At 36.0% G+C, this 12,872-nt stretch overlaps 1 protein-coding gene across 1 annotated transcript in view; it reads right to left on the bottom strand.

The window, feature by feature from the left end:
• Positions 1–1,262: 1,262 nt before the first annotated feature.
• NMU (neuromedin U) overlaps positions 1,263–12,872 on the bottom strand; it is a 48,246-nt gene continuing 36,636 nt past the window's right edge. The window contains exon 10 of the mRNA XM_039845257.1: positions 1,263–1,568. The gene's annotated coding sequence lies outside the window, so the exon portion shown is untranslated. The remainder of the gene's footprint in view (positions 1,569–12,872) is intronic.

Raw genomic sequence — 12,872 nt, forward strand, 5'->3', positions numbered from 1 at the left:
TAAAATAAAAATAATAAAATAAAATCTAAAAAAATCTTTTTAACACTTCTTTACTTGCTGGCACCATACAATGCTCCAGACTCATGCTGTAATTTCTCAACGCACACTGTGGAATAAAGCAGTTTTCCGAGGAACACTGATTCCATTTTTACGTGCTCATTGCTACTAGAGTATTGCTACTTCTAACCCAATTCACTGTTTTTTGTTTTTTGTTTAATTCATGTTAAAACAATTCCAGTGACCAATCCCATTTGTTCAGGATATAGTATTTTTTTTCTAAGTCGATGGACTTAATTTGCTAATATTTTGTTTAAAATTTTGTGCCTACATTCATAAGAGATCTTTTTCTACAGCATAGTTTTTGCAACTTCTTTGCCTGGTTTTTATAGCAGGAAAAGTTGAGAAATATTCGAATTTCTGAAAGAATTTATGGTTGGTAATTAATTATTAAATAATAGCAATCTTTAACAGACATCTTGCTTCAAGGAAATCATGGCCCTCTTTTTATTGGCCATTTATTGACCTTTGGGGGGAGATACTTTGAGATTATGCAAATACCCTGTTTCTATTTAAAATAGAAATTCAGCTTTACTCATATGTAATTTGATGAAGGTCTATGATACATTATTGGATAGTTTTTAATTTAAGCAAAGGCAAAAAAAAATCAGGAAAAAATTCCATCTTCTAGAAAGTGAGTTAGTTTTAAAGTTTACTAAAAATTAGTTTTGTTCTTTTTTTAATCCATTCTGTAGACAAAATAGATCTTTTTCACTGTTTAATTGTTACAATACTTGTTCATTCCAAAACTCATAAATTACCCAATGAATCACTGTACCTATATGTTTCAATAGCTCTCATATCTTCATCATCAAATTCATCTTCAGCTTCCTTCAACTGTGCAAGAGTCATCTTTTCATATGGTTTAACTAAAACAAAATAAATTGTAAATAATTGAATTGTTTAAAAACTAATTTTAATTTATAGTCAGATGTCTAGAAAAAACAATACAGTAGCTAAATGGAGATCAAGAATGTCTTTAATGTTGTAGTTTCTGCAATATGATGTGACTGCCTCAGGTTTGTTTAAAGTGTTCACATAACTACCAGGCTACATTTAAAAGCAGATGTGAAAATCTGTTAGACCCCATAAATTTCCCAAGTACCTGGAAATCTTGACAAATAATACATACTATGTAGAATGATCAAAATAGGAAGTAACCACAAGGTAGAGGGGGAAAAAGCTCACTGGGTCAGATACCAGGACATTTCAGCTCTGTTACTAACCAGCATGTGACTTTGAGCATATGAATTAGGAATTTGAAAAGTATGGGTGGGACTTATATTAAATAATCTTGAATGCCTTCTCTTGCTCTAAGTTCATGAAATACACTATCACTATCTTAACTGTTTTATCCCCTTCACCCGGCCCACCAAACACACAACTATACCCATTGCTTCTTTCTGTAAATGTAAAACCATTTCTTCAATTTCATCTTTTGGTTCTTCTTTTGGAGGAAGAATGCCAAAATCTCTTAAAATTTCATTCCATTCTGTATCTTCATTTGGGTCCTATAAAAAATTAGAAAACCTATTAACATAGTTGCACATTTTAAAATGTATGTGTAAAATTGACATGTAGCATTTCCAACTATGCAATTGTTCATGAATTCTACAATAACTAGATAACTAGTTTTAACAAATAGAGCAAAGTGGCCTTTTTTCCCATTTCCCAGAACTAATGCGACTACATACTTTGATAAACAGAATACGTCCTCTATCCTCAAAGTTTCACTGAAATGTTCAATAAAGAAAAAATTTAGAACACATATCAAATATTAATGAAGTAAATTTCTAAGTCGTGAAAAATTCCCTTATGACTGTAACAGGCAAAACCAATTCACATCATGAACAAATACAGTTTTGTTTTTATCTCTACATAAGCATTCAAGACCTCCAGGTGAACTTCCTTCTCTTTTCAGCTATATAGCTTCATAGGACTGTACTCCTGGATTAAACCTTAGAAGAGGCTAGCAATCTTTTCATAGTTCAATTTGTGTCTAATCACAATTTCTTTCTATGAAAGATAGCCTTATTTTCTTTGTTACTCAGGCTTTGATATTTTACTTGCTGCTTTTCCAAAAGTTGTCTGTCATAAATTAACTATTGTTTTTCTAGTCTACTGTCCATTTTCTCTGCTGTTGCCAGAGGAAGAACTTAATTGTATACATGAGTGAATACTGTGGCAAAGTATAAGATGGTCTTGAATGACCTCCTTCTGATATTCACATCTTTGCATAATCCCTTCTCATTGATTATGGGTGAGAACTGTGACATGCTTTTAACCAGTAGAATATGGCAAAGGTGAGAGAATACCATTTCTGTGATTGAACGCCATAAGATTGTAATTTCCATCTTACTAGCACTCTCTCTCACTTGCTGGGTTTGATTAAGCAAGCTGCCATATTGTGAGATGCTCTATGAAGAGAACTATGTGACAAGGAAAATATAGCCAACAATTATCTAGGAACTGAGGCCCTCGGTCAAATAGCCCTAAATAACTGAATTATGCCAACATATTTATGAACTGAATTATGCCAACCATATTTATGAACTTAGAAATGTATCCTTCTTCTGTTATACCTTCAAATGAGACCCCAGCTCTGGATGACATATTACAACTTTGTGGGAGACTCTGAAGCAGAGAGCCCAGCTAAGCAATGCCTAGATCCTTGACCCATTAAAAACTCTGAGGTAATAAAAGTGTTGCCTTAAGCCACTAGGTTTGTGGTATTTTGTTATGCAATGATGAATAACTAATGGAAGTATCATCTTATTTCTCCTCTTCATTCTCTTCTTTGGACAAAGTTTTGTTTTTCTGTCCCTGTTGGGTCTTTTACTGGTTTGTCTATCCATGAAATCCTCCAATCTTCATTCTTTCTATGTCTTATAACAATAAAATATCACCATTATCAGAGGTTCTGCACTTAGTAATGGCAGACTCGATAATTTGGACCAAGCCTCTTGCTGAGAACAGCTAGTAAAACTGGATAAAATAGATGAAAACCAATGTGAGGCATTGAAGAATCAACAAGGCAGTGAAAAAAAAAATATGAAGAGAAGATCCTAGATAAAAAGGAGACCCAGAAAGTGAGGCTCTAAGTTTTAATCCATTCTCCTAGGATCTACTGCCAATTCTGGAAGAGGCCAAGAGGCTAAGAAATTGAATAAAGGTCCACAAATTTGAGCACAGTGACCAAAGACAGTAACTAGAAGATCATCGTATATTTGGAATTTAAGAAAAATCTTCTAAATAACCCATGGGTCAAAGAAGAAATCACAATGGGAATTAAAAATTGAATGACATTATGAATTACTAGAAATTGAATGACAACAATAAAGCCACATATCAAAGATATATGGGCTACAACTAAACAATTCATAAAAGGAATTTTATACCCCTAATTTAACATATTAGAAAATGAAAAAGGCTTCAAAATTAAAACATAAGCCTCCAACTTAAAAAGTTGGGAAAAGAAGATCAAAATAAGCCAAAGGTAGAGATAAGGAAATAACAAAGGTGAAAGTATAAATTAATGAAACAAAAAACGAATATATAATAGAGAAGATTAACAATGACAAAAATTGGTTTAGTGAAGACTAATAAAATTGGTAAACACCTGCCAAAGCTGATCCAAAAAAAAGTGAGAAGGCACAAATAACCAATATTAGAAATGACAAAGAAGAACTCATGACAGATAATACAAACTTTTAAAAGGAGGGTCCTCACTATTATATTTTTCTCATCTTTTTTTCTCTTTAAGGTAGAAGTTCAGACCATTGTCTAAAATATTTCTTTTCTAAAATAACTCCTAAAGCTATACATTTTTCTTTAACAAATTCTTTAGCTGCATCCTACAAATTTTAATATGCTGTATTTTTATTATCATTTAATTAAAAATATTTCTATTTTCACATGCTGCTTTTTACTGAACTTTTTATTATTCGGAAGAATACTCTTTAATTTTCAAATAATTTGAGCTTTTCCAGTTTAATTGTTTGGTCAAAAAATATTCTTTAAGATTTCAATTTTAAAAATGTATTGGCTTGTTTTATGACCCAGCATATGGTGTAACCTACTGAATGTTCCATGTGTGCTTTAAAAGAATCTGTATTCTGCCACCAATGGGTACATTTCTCTTCAAATCAATGGATGGTTGATAGATTTGTTTATATCCTCTACTTTGTTAGAAATTTTTGTATCTTGTTATTCCATCAAGTATTAGAGGAGGGGTGTTAAAATCTGAAATTATGATTGTGAATTTGCCTATTTCTCCCTTGAATTCTGTCAGTTTTTGCTTTGTGTTTGAAGCTGCATTATTATGCAAATACAGTAATATTTGTGATTTCTTCCTTATGAATTTCTCCTATCATTTTAAATGTCTCTTTTTGTTTCTAGTAGTAATTTTCATCTTGATGTATATTTAATTTGATACTAATATAGTTTCTCTAGTTTATTCCTAGCTACCATTTAAATAACACCTTTTCAATCCTTTTATTTTCAACCCATCTGTAAATGGCAAAGTGTTTCACTTTTATCATTATGTAGTTGCATCTTGCTTTTTTTTTAATCTGTTCTGACAATGTCTACTTATTAATTGAAGTGTTTAGAACATTTACATTTAATCTAATTATTAATATTAGATTTAGAACTACTATTTTCTGGGTTGTTTTTATTAATTTCATTTACTTTTTTGGTTTTCTGTTCCCTTCTCATCTTCTTTTGGTTAATTAAATATTTTTTAGAATTCCATTTTTTTTTTTTTGTAACTGGCTTTTTAAGTATATATCATTGCATTAATATTTTAATGCTTATTCTAGAAATTACAATGGGTATCTTTAACTTATTTCAGTCTACCTAGATTTAATAGTCTACTATTTTATATAAAATATGGGAATCTTGCCTAGTATGTGATCATGCATCACTTAACAACAAGATATGTTCTGAAAAATGTGTCACTAGGTGATTTCATCACTGTGCGAACATCACAGAGTATACTAACACAGACTTAGATGGTATAGTCTACTACACACCTAGGCTGTAGGTATATCCTATTGCTACTAGGCTACAAACCTGTATAGCATATCCCTATACTGAATACTGTATGCAGTTGTAACACAATAGTAAGTATTTGTGTATCTAAACAAAAAAAGTTACAGAAAAAATATGGTATAAAAGATTTTTTTAAATGTATAAAATACTATTATACAGTAAAAAATAGTACCTATATAGGGCACTTATCATGAATGGAGCTTGCAGGACTGGAAGTTCTGAGTAAGTAAGGGAGTTGTGAATGAATATGAAGGCCTAGTACATTACTGAACACTACTGTAGACTTCATAAACACTGTCTCACAAAGTCCCCCTCTGCTTCTTTCCAACAGGGTCAGAAATAGAGCACTAAAGCTCTCAGTGCTGATTCATGAACAGGGATGTGGGCTGGATCAACTGGAAATAGTGAGGAGAAACTGGCTGAGTAAGGTGTAAATTAACATAATAGTGACTGTCGAGAGAGGAGAGAGTGAATAGTGGCTTGAGGAATAGCAGGAATAAGAAATCAAGATGGAGAGATAAAGGAACGCAGGGGTTATTATGGCAGTGTAGTTTTGGCTATTGCATATTGGAGCAGTGGTCAAATTAAGGAACTCTGTGGTATTCGTAAAAAAAAGAAAAAAGAAAAAAAGAGGGTGTTTAAATTAACATAGAGAAGGTGTAGAACTGAGGACTCAGTATTTCATCTTTGGAAATTTGTTTTTGGTTCCATTGATTCCATCTGGCACAAAGGGTTCTTTCTGGCATTGATTGAATTGTTGGAAGAAATAAAACTTACATATGCTTTATATCATAACAATCTGAAAATATTTCCAAAGTATAGGCACAGGCCGGCTCCATTTTACCACAGAAAGCTTTTACTAAAGTGGCAGTGGCACTTAATACTTAAGGTAGCTCCTATGGACCTGTGTCCTTGTACAGGATCTTAGTTCCTCAACAAAGAATTTATAGCAGTGTTCTCTTAAGACACAGGTCAGTGGCTGACTGATTGAGATGTAACTGCACACTCAAAATCGAGCTGCTGTGAGTGAGTGGGACTCTGTTGCCAAGCCCCACAGATATTGCTCCCATCAGAGAAAATAAATTTCTTCTAAACCATATATATTTCCATTTCTTACAGGGATTTCAGCTCAATTATAATCTCATGGAACCACCATTGTATATGCAGTCCATCGTTGACTGAAAAGTCATATTTTTATCTTTTTTTAAATTTATTTTTCTTCTTCTTAAAGATGAAATGTCTCTCTAACATTTCATATAATCCTGGGAATGGGTGATGAACTCTAGCTTTTTCTTGTCTGGGAATCTATCTGTCCTTCAATTCTAAATGATAGCTTTGCTGGGTAAAATAATCTTGGTTGTAGGTCCTTGCATTTCATCACTTTGAATATTTCATGCCAATCCTTTCTGACCTGAAAAGTTTCGTTGAGAAATCAGCTGACACTCTTATTGGAGGTCCCTTGTAGTAACTAATTGCTTTTCTATTACTCCTTTTAAGACTCTGTCTTTATCTTTAACCTTTGGCATTTTAATTTTCATGTGCCTTGGTGAGACTCTTTGGGTTCATCCAATTTGGGACTCTCTGCACTTCCTGGGGTTGTATGTATTTTCTTCACCAGGTAAGGGAAGTTTTCAGCCATTATTTCTTAACATAAATTTTCAATTCCTTGCTCTCTCTCTACTCCTTCTGGTATCCCTGTGATGCAAATGTTGGAACCTCTGATGTTATCCCACAGGCCACTTAAACTATGCTTTTTTTTTTTTTGGATTCTTTTTCCTTGTTGCTGTTCTGATTGGATGTTTTCCGCAACCTTATCTTCCTTATCTTCCAAATTTCCTTATCTTCCAAATCTCTGATTTGATCCTCTGCTTAATCTAATCTACTGTTGATTTCCTCTAATGCATTCTTCATTTCAATTATTGTATTCTTCATTTCTGACTAGTTCTTTTTATGTTTTCTATCTACATTTTTATGTTTTTATCTCTTTGTTAAAGTTATCACTGAGTTCATCTACTCTTCCCATAAGTTAATTGAGCATCTTTATAATTAGTGTTTTGAATTCTGCCTCTGATAGATTGCTCGTCTCCATTTGTTTGGTTCTTTTTCTGGAGCTTTGTTCTGTTCTTTCATTTGGACATGTTTACTTGTCTCCCCATTTTGGCTGCCTCCTTTTGTATTAGATAGGACTATGTATTAGATAGGACTGCTGTGTCCCCCAGTCTCAATAGAATGGCCTTATGTAGGGCCACTACGGGGCCAAGGGTCACAGTCTTCATGGTCACCCGAAACTGGTGCTCCAAGCATGTCCCTTGTATAGGTTGTGTGTAGTTGAGCCTTGGTTGCTGTTTGCATGTCAATATGAGAGATTGCCTCATCGGGCTGATTGATTCTGAGGACTGGCTGGTGACTACAGTGGAAGAGCTGTGGTGCAGGGGCTTACCCTACAGAGCAAGGCTCTGGTGCCTGCCTAGTCTGCCCTTTGGGTGTGCTGTCCTCAGATGTGGCCCCAGATAGTGCTCTGGCTCGGTCCGAAGCTGGCCACCAGGCATGCCAGACCAACAGCCTCCTGGGAAGGGACCTGCAAGAAGCCAAGTTAAGCTGCAGACTGTGCCCTGCTTGGGGCCATGTGGCACGAGTCACCAAGCAATTTGCAGATGGCCATCACCTGTGCTGGGTCTTAGGTACCTTGAAAAGCCGAGACATGGGGGCTTGGGGCTGCTCAACAAGAGGTATGGGGCATGCCGAGGCCAGATGCTGTTTGTTTAGGTTTTGTAAATCTTCGAGAGATTTTAGGGAAGTCCACATTATGAGCCAAGACAGGCCGTTTATATGGAAAAGCCACTAGAAGTGGCTTGGGTAGGCCTTTCATTTGGGTGGGGCAGGGTCTCAGGGAATCACCAGGGTGGGGTAACCAGTGTTAGGCAGGTTGATGGAGACTCAGACATGGCAGCCACCTGTGTCTCCAGGCTGGGAGAGGGAAGGGCTCAGTGGATTCTGCCAGCACTTCCGTCTGAGAAAAAGCTGCCCCTCCAGCCCTTGCCCTGAAGCCAAACAATTTAGTTCCTCTCCATATATCCCTGGCGCCTTTCAAGCTGGAGATAGGTGGGAATGAGTCCATCAGCAAGTAAATCTGCACATGGGCTCTTTAAGAGAAATGCCCTGAACTCCAGCCACCCTCTGTCTCACTTAGCCACAATATCCACTGGATTTCAAAGCCAGAAACTATGGGGACTTCTCTTCCAGGCACTGGAACCCTGAGCTGAGGAGCCTAATGTGGAGCTGGGACCACTTGCTCCACTGGGGAGACCTCTCCTGCTAAGATATTCTTCCTGAATTTTACTGCCACATGTGTGTACGGAGACCAGCACATTCTGCATCTCTGCCTCTCTGACTGGTCTCGAGGTAGCTTCTGTATATTTTAGTTGTAGGACTTTTGTTCAGCTAGACTTAAGGCAATTTTCAATGATAGTTGTTGTGTAGATAAGTTGTAATTTTGATGTGGCTGTGAGAGGAGGCAAGCACAGCATTTACCTACTCTGCCATCTGGACTAGAAAAACTCTCATTGTGGTTTTGATTTATAGTTCTCTAATGATTAATGACTTTGAGCATTTTTTTTCATGAATAGTTATTTATTTAAAATAAACGGAAAAATTGAAATTCAAACTTCATTTTAACATTATTTTATGGTTCCATATTTAGTGTGCCTTTCATTTTTTTTTCAATTGATTTTTTTTATTAATTTTCGGGGGTAACATTGGTTAATACAATTATATAATTTTAAGGTGTACATTATAATTTGACATCTATATATTCTATTGTGTGATTACCACCCAAAGTCCAGTTTCCTTCAGCTACCATATATTTGAACCCCTTTACCCACTTCACCCTCCCCCTACCTCCCTATATTTGACCTCCTTTACCCTGACTACCTCTCCCCTCCTCCCCTACCCCTTACCCTCTGGCAATCACTAGTCCATTGTCCATTGTCCATTGTCCTGTTCATTTGTTGCTTTTAGGTTTATATCCCACATATGTGATATCATGTGATTTTCAACCTTTTCTCTCTGGTTTCTTTCGCTTAACATGATTATCTCGAGGTCCATCCATGCTGTCGCAAATGACAATATTTCATCTCTTCTTATGGCTGAGGAATATTCCACTGTATATATGTGCCACAGCTTCTTTAGCCAATCATCTATCGTAGGACACTTCGGTTGCTTCCATGTCCTGGCCACTGTGAATAATGCTGCTATGAACATCAGTGTGCAAATATATTTTCGGATATGTATTTTCAAGTCTTTGGGGTACATACCCAGTAGTGGGATTGCTGGATCCTACGGTAGATCAATTCTTAGTTTTTTGAGGAACCTCCATACTGTTTTCCATAGTGGCTGTACCAATTTGCAGTCCCACCAACAGTATACAAGGGTTCCTTTTTCTCCACATCCTCTCCAACATTTGTTATTAATTGTCCTGTTGATTATAGCTATTCTAACGGGTGTAAGATGGCATTTCATTGTGGTTTTAATTTGCATTTCCCTAATAGCTAGTGATGTTGAGCATCTTTTCATATGTTTTTAGGCTATTTGTATGTCCTCTAGGGAGAAGTGACTGTTCAGGCCCTCTGCCCATTTTTTGATTGGATCGTTTGTTTTTTTGTTGTTATTGAGTCATATGAATTCTTTGTATATTTTGGATATTAGGCCCTTATTGGATATGTTGCTTGTAAATATATTTTCCCATTGAGATGGTTGTCTCTTCATCTCGACGATTTCTTTTGCTGAGCAGAAGCTTTTTAGTTTGATGTAGTCTCATTTATTTATTTTTGCTCTTAATTCCCTTGCCTTTGAGGTCAAATTCATAAAATCCTCTTTAAGTCCAACGTCCTTGAGTTTTGTTCCTATGTTTTCTTCTATGTATTTTATTGTTTCAGGTCTTATATTCAGGTCCTTAATCCATTTTGAGTTAATTTTGGTGTGTAGTGATAGATAACAGTCTAGTTTCATTCTTTTGCAGGTGGCTTTCCAGTTTTCCCAGCACCATTTATTGAAGAGGCTTTCCTTTTTTCACTGTATGTTTTTGGCTTTTTTCCAAAAATTATTTGCTCACATAAATATGGGTTTACTTCTGGACTCTCGATTCTGTTCCACTGATCCGTGTGTCTGTTTTCCTGCCAATTCCATCCCATATTGATTACTGTCGCTTTGTAGTATAATTTGAAGTTGGGCAGAGTGATGCCTCGTTCTTTTTTCTCAGGATGGCTTTGGCAATTCGGAGTTTTTTATGCTTCCATACAAATCTGATGATTTTTTATTCTATTTCTTTAAAAAATGTCGATGAGATTTTGATGGGGATTGCATTAAATCTGTATAACGCTTTAGGTAATATGGTTGTTTTAACTATGTTAATTCTTCCAATCTAAGAACACGGAATATCTTTCCATTTCTTTGTATCTTCTTTGATTTCTTTTAATAGGATCTAGTAGTTTTCATTATACAGCTCCTTCATATCTCCATGTATTTATGGTTCTTCTTGCTTTCTTTTTGCAGTTGATCCCTAGTTTCAAAGCATTATGATCAAAGAATGTGGTTGGTTTGATTTCAACTCTCATATTTTTGAGGCTATCTCTGTGTCCCAGTATGAGGTCGATTCTTGAGAATGTTCCATGTTCACTAGAAAAGATTGTATAAGCAGCTGTTTGGGGTTGGAAGGCTCTGTATATGTCAATCATGTCCAGTTGGTCTAATGTGTCATTTAAGGATGTTATTTCCTTATTGATTTTCTGTTAGGATGATCTGTTCATATCCAACAGTGGGGCATTTAGGTCCCCTACTACGATAGTGTTTTGGTCTGTTTCTCTCTTTGGTTCTTTAGTAATTGCTTTACATATTTCGGGGCTCCCTGATTGGGAGCATAGATATTAATAAGTATTATGTCTTCTTGGTGCATGATTCACTTTATCTTTATGAAGTGTCCCTCAGTATCTTTCTTTACATTTTTTATTTTGAAGTCTATTTTGTCCGATATTAGTACTGCTACTCCCGCTTTTCTCAGAATGCCATTTGCTTGAAATATCATTTTCCACCCTTTCACTTTGAGTCTATATTTGTCTCTGGATCTGAGATGTGTCTCCTGGAGGCAGCCTATGGTTGGGTTTTGTTTTTTGATACATTCTTCAACTCTGTGCCTTTTTATTGGTGAGTTCAGTCCATTTACATTTAAGGTGATTATTGAAATATGAGGTCTTCTTATAGCCATTTTATCTTCTGCTTTCTGGTAGCTTGGTGTTTCCATTGCTTCCTTGTCCTTGTGTTTCTGTTTTCTTTATTTTGGTTGGTTTTTGTGGGTTTTGCCTCTGGTCCTTCTTGTTTTATGTTATATACTTCGGTTCTGACTCTATGGTGTGTGGTTACCATTTTCTTCTGTGCATGTCTTATCTCCTTTCCCCTTTGCGAATTTGGATCTTTGAATCCTCCCCTTTTCAGTCATTGTTATCTCAATTTGTTTCTATGTATGCTGAACGTTCATTACTATCTTGCTATAGCAATTCTTTTCTCATTATTTAAGCTTATAATGCCCTGTTCTTAGCAAGGGTTGCACTCCTCTGCTTCTATTTGCCCGATAGTCACTTTTCTCCTAATTTTGTATTTTATTTTTATTGTTATTTTGTTTTAAGTGAGCTGACCCCTTTCAGAATTTCCTGTAGTGCAGGCCTCATAGTGGAGAAGTCCCTCAATTTTTGTATGTCTGAAAAGGTCTTTATTTCTCCTTCATATCTAAAGGAAAGCTTAGCTGGATACATTATTCTAGGCTGGTAGTTCCTTTCACTTAATAAATATTAGATTCCATTCCTTTCTGGCTTGTAAGGTCTGTGCTGAGAAATCCAATGATAATCTAATGGGTTTTCCTTTATACATTACCGTTTTCTTCTCCCTGGCAGCCCTGAGAATTCTATCTTTGTCACTGATTTTTGATAACTTTAATACAATTTGTCTTGGTGAAGGCCTTTTAGGGTTGAGATAATTGGGTGTTCTTTTGACTTCTTGAATTCCAAGTTCCAGCTCATTCCTTAGATTTGGGAAATTCTTTGTCTGAATATGCTTTCTAGCCCTTCTCCTTTTCCTCGCCTTCAGTAATGCCCACTATGCTTATGTTTCCTCTCCTGATGGTGTCAGCTAGTTCTTGTATTTCTCTTTCATTATTTTTCATTCTTCGGTTTCTCTCTTCTTCCTTCTGATTTATTTCTAGATTTCTGTCTTAGATATCACTGATTCTTTCCTCCATTTGATTGACTCTATTTCCCAGGCTTGCTATTTCATTTTTCAACTCTTGCAGTGTGTTTTTCAACTCCAGAAGATGTGTTCTGTTCTTCTTGAGGGTTTCAGTCTCCTTGCTCTGCTCATCTAGCTGTTTTTTGCAATTTCTGAATTTTTTTTTTTTTTATCATTTATGCCTGCAGCACCTGGTCTTTCTAGGCGGTCTCTCATCCAAGCACTAACCAGGCCCGACCCTGCTTAGCTTCCGAGATCATGGACCGTGGCTCCACTGGGGCGTGAACTCAGGACCTTCTGCGTGTAAAGCAAACGTGCTAACTGCTACACTATGGAACCATGTCCTGAAATTGTTGATATGACTCGTTTCGGAACTCACTGAGTTTTTTCAGAAGTACCATCCTGAATTCTCTGTCACTTAAGTCTCACATTTCTATGTCTGTAAGCTCATTTTCTGGAGATTTTTCTCTTTCTTTCTGAGATGCTTTGTC

The sequence above is a fragment of the Pteropus medius genome, unplaced genomic scaffold, assembly GCF_902729225.1.
Source record: "Pteropus medius unplaced genomic scaffold, Ma_sr-lr_union100, whole genome shotgun sequence".
Lineage (NCBI taxonomy): Eukaryota > Metazoa > Chordata > Mammalia > Chiroptera > Pteropodidae > Pteropus > Pteropus medius.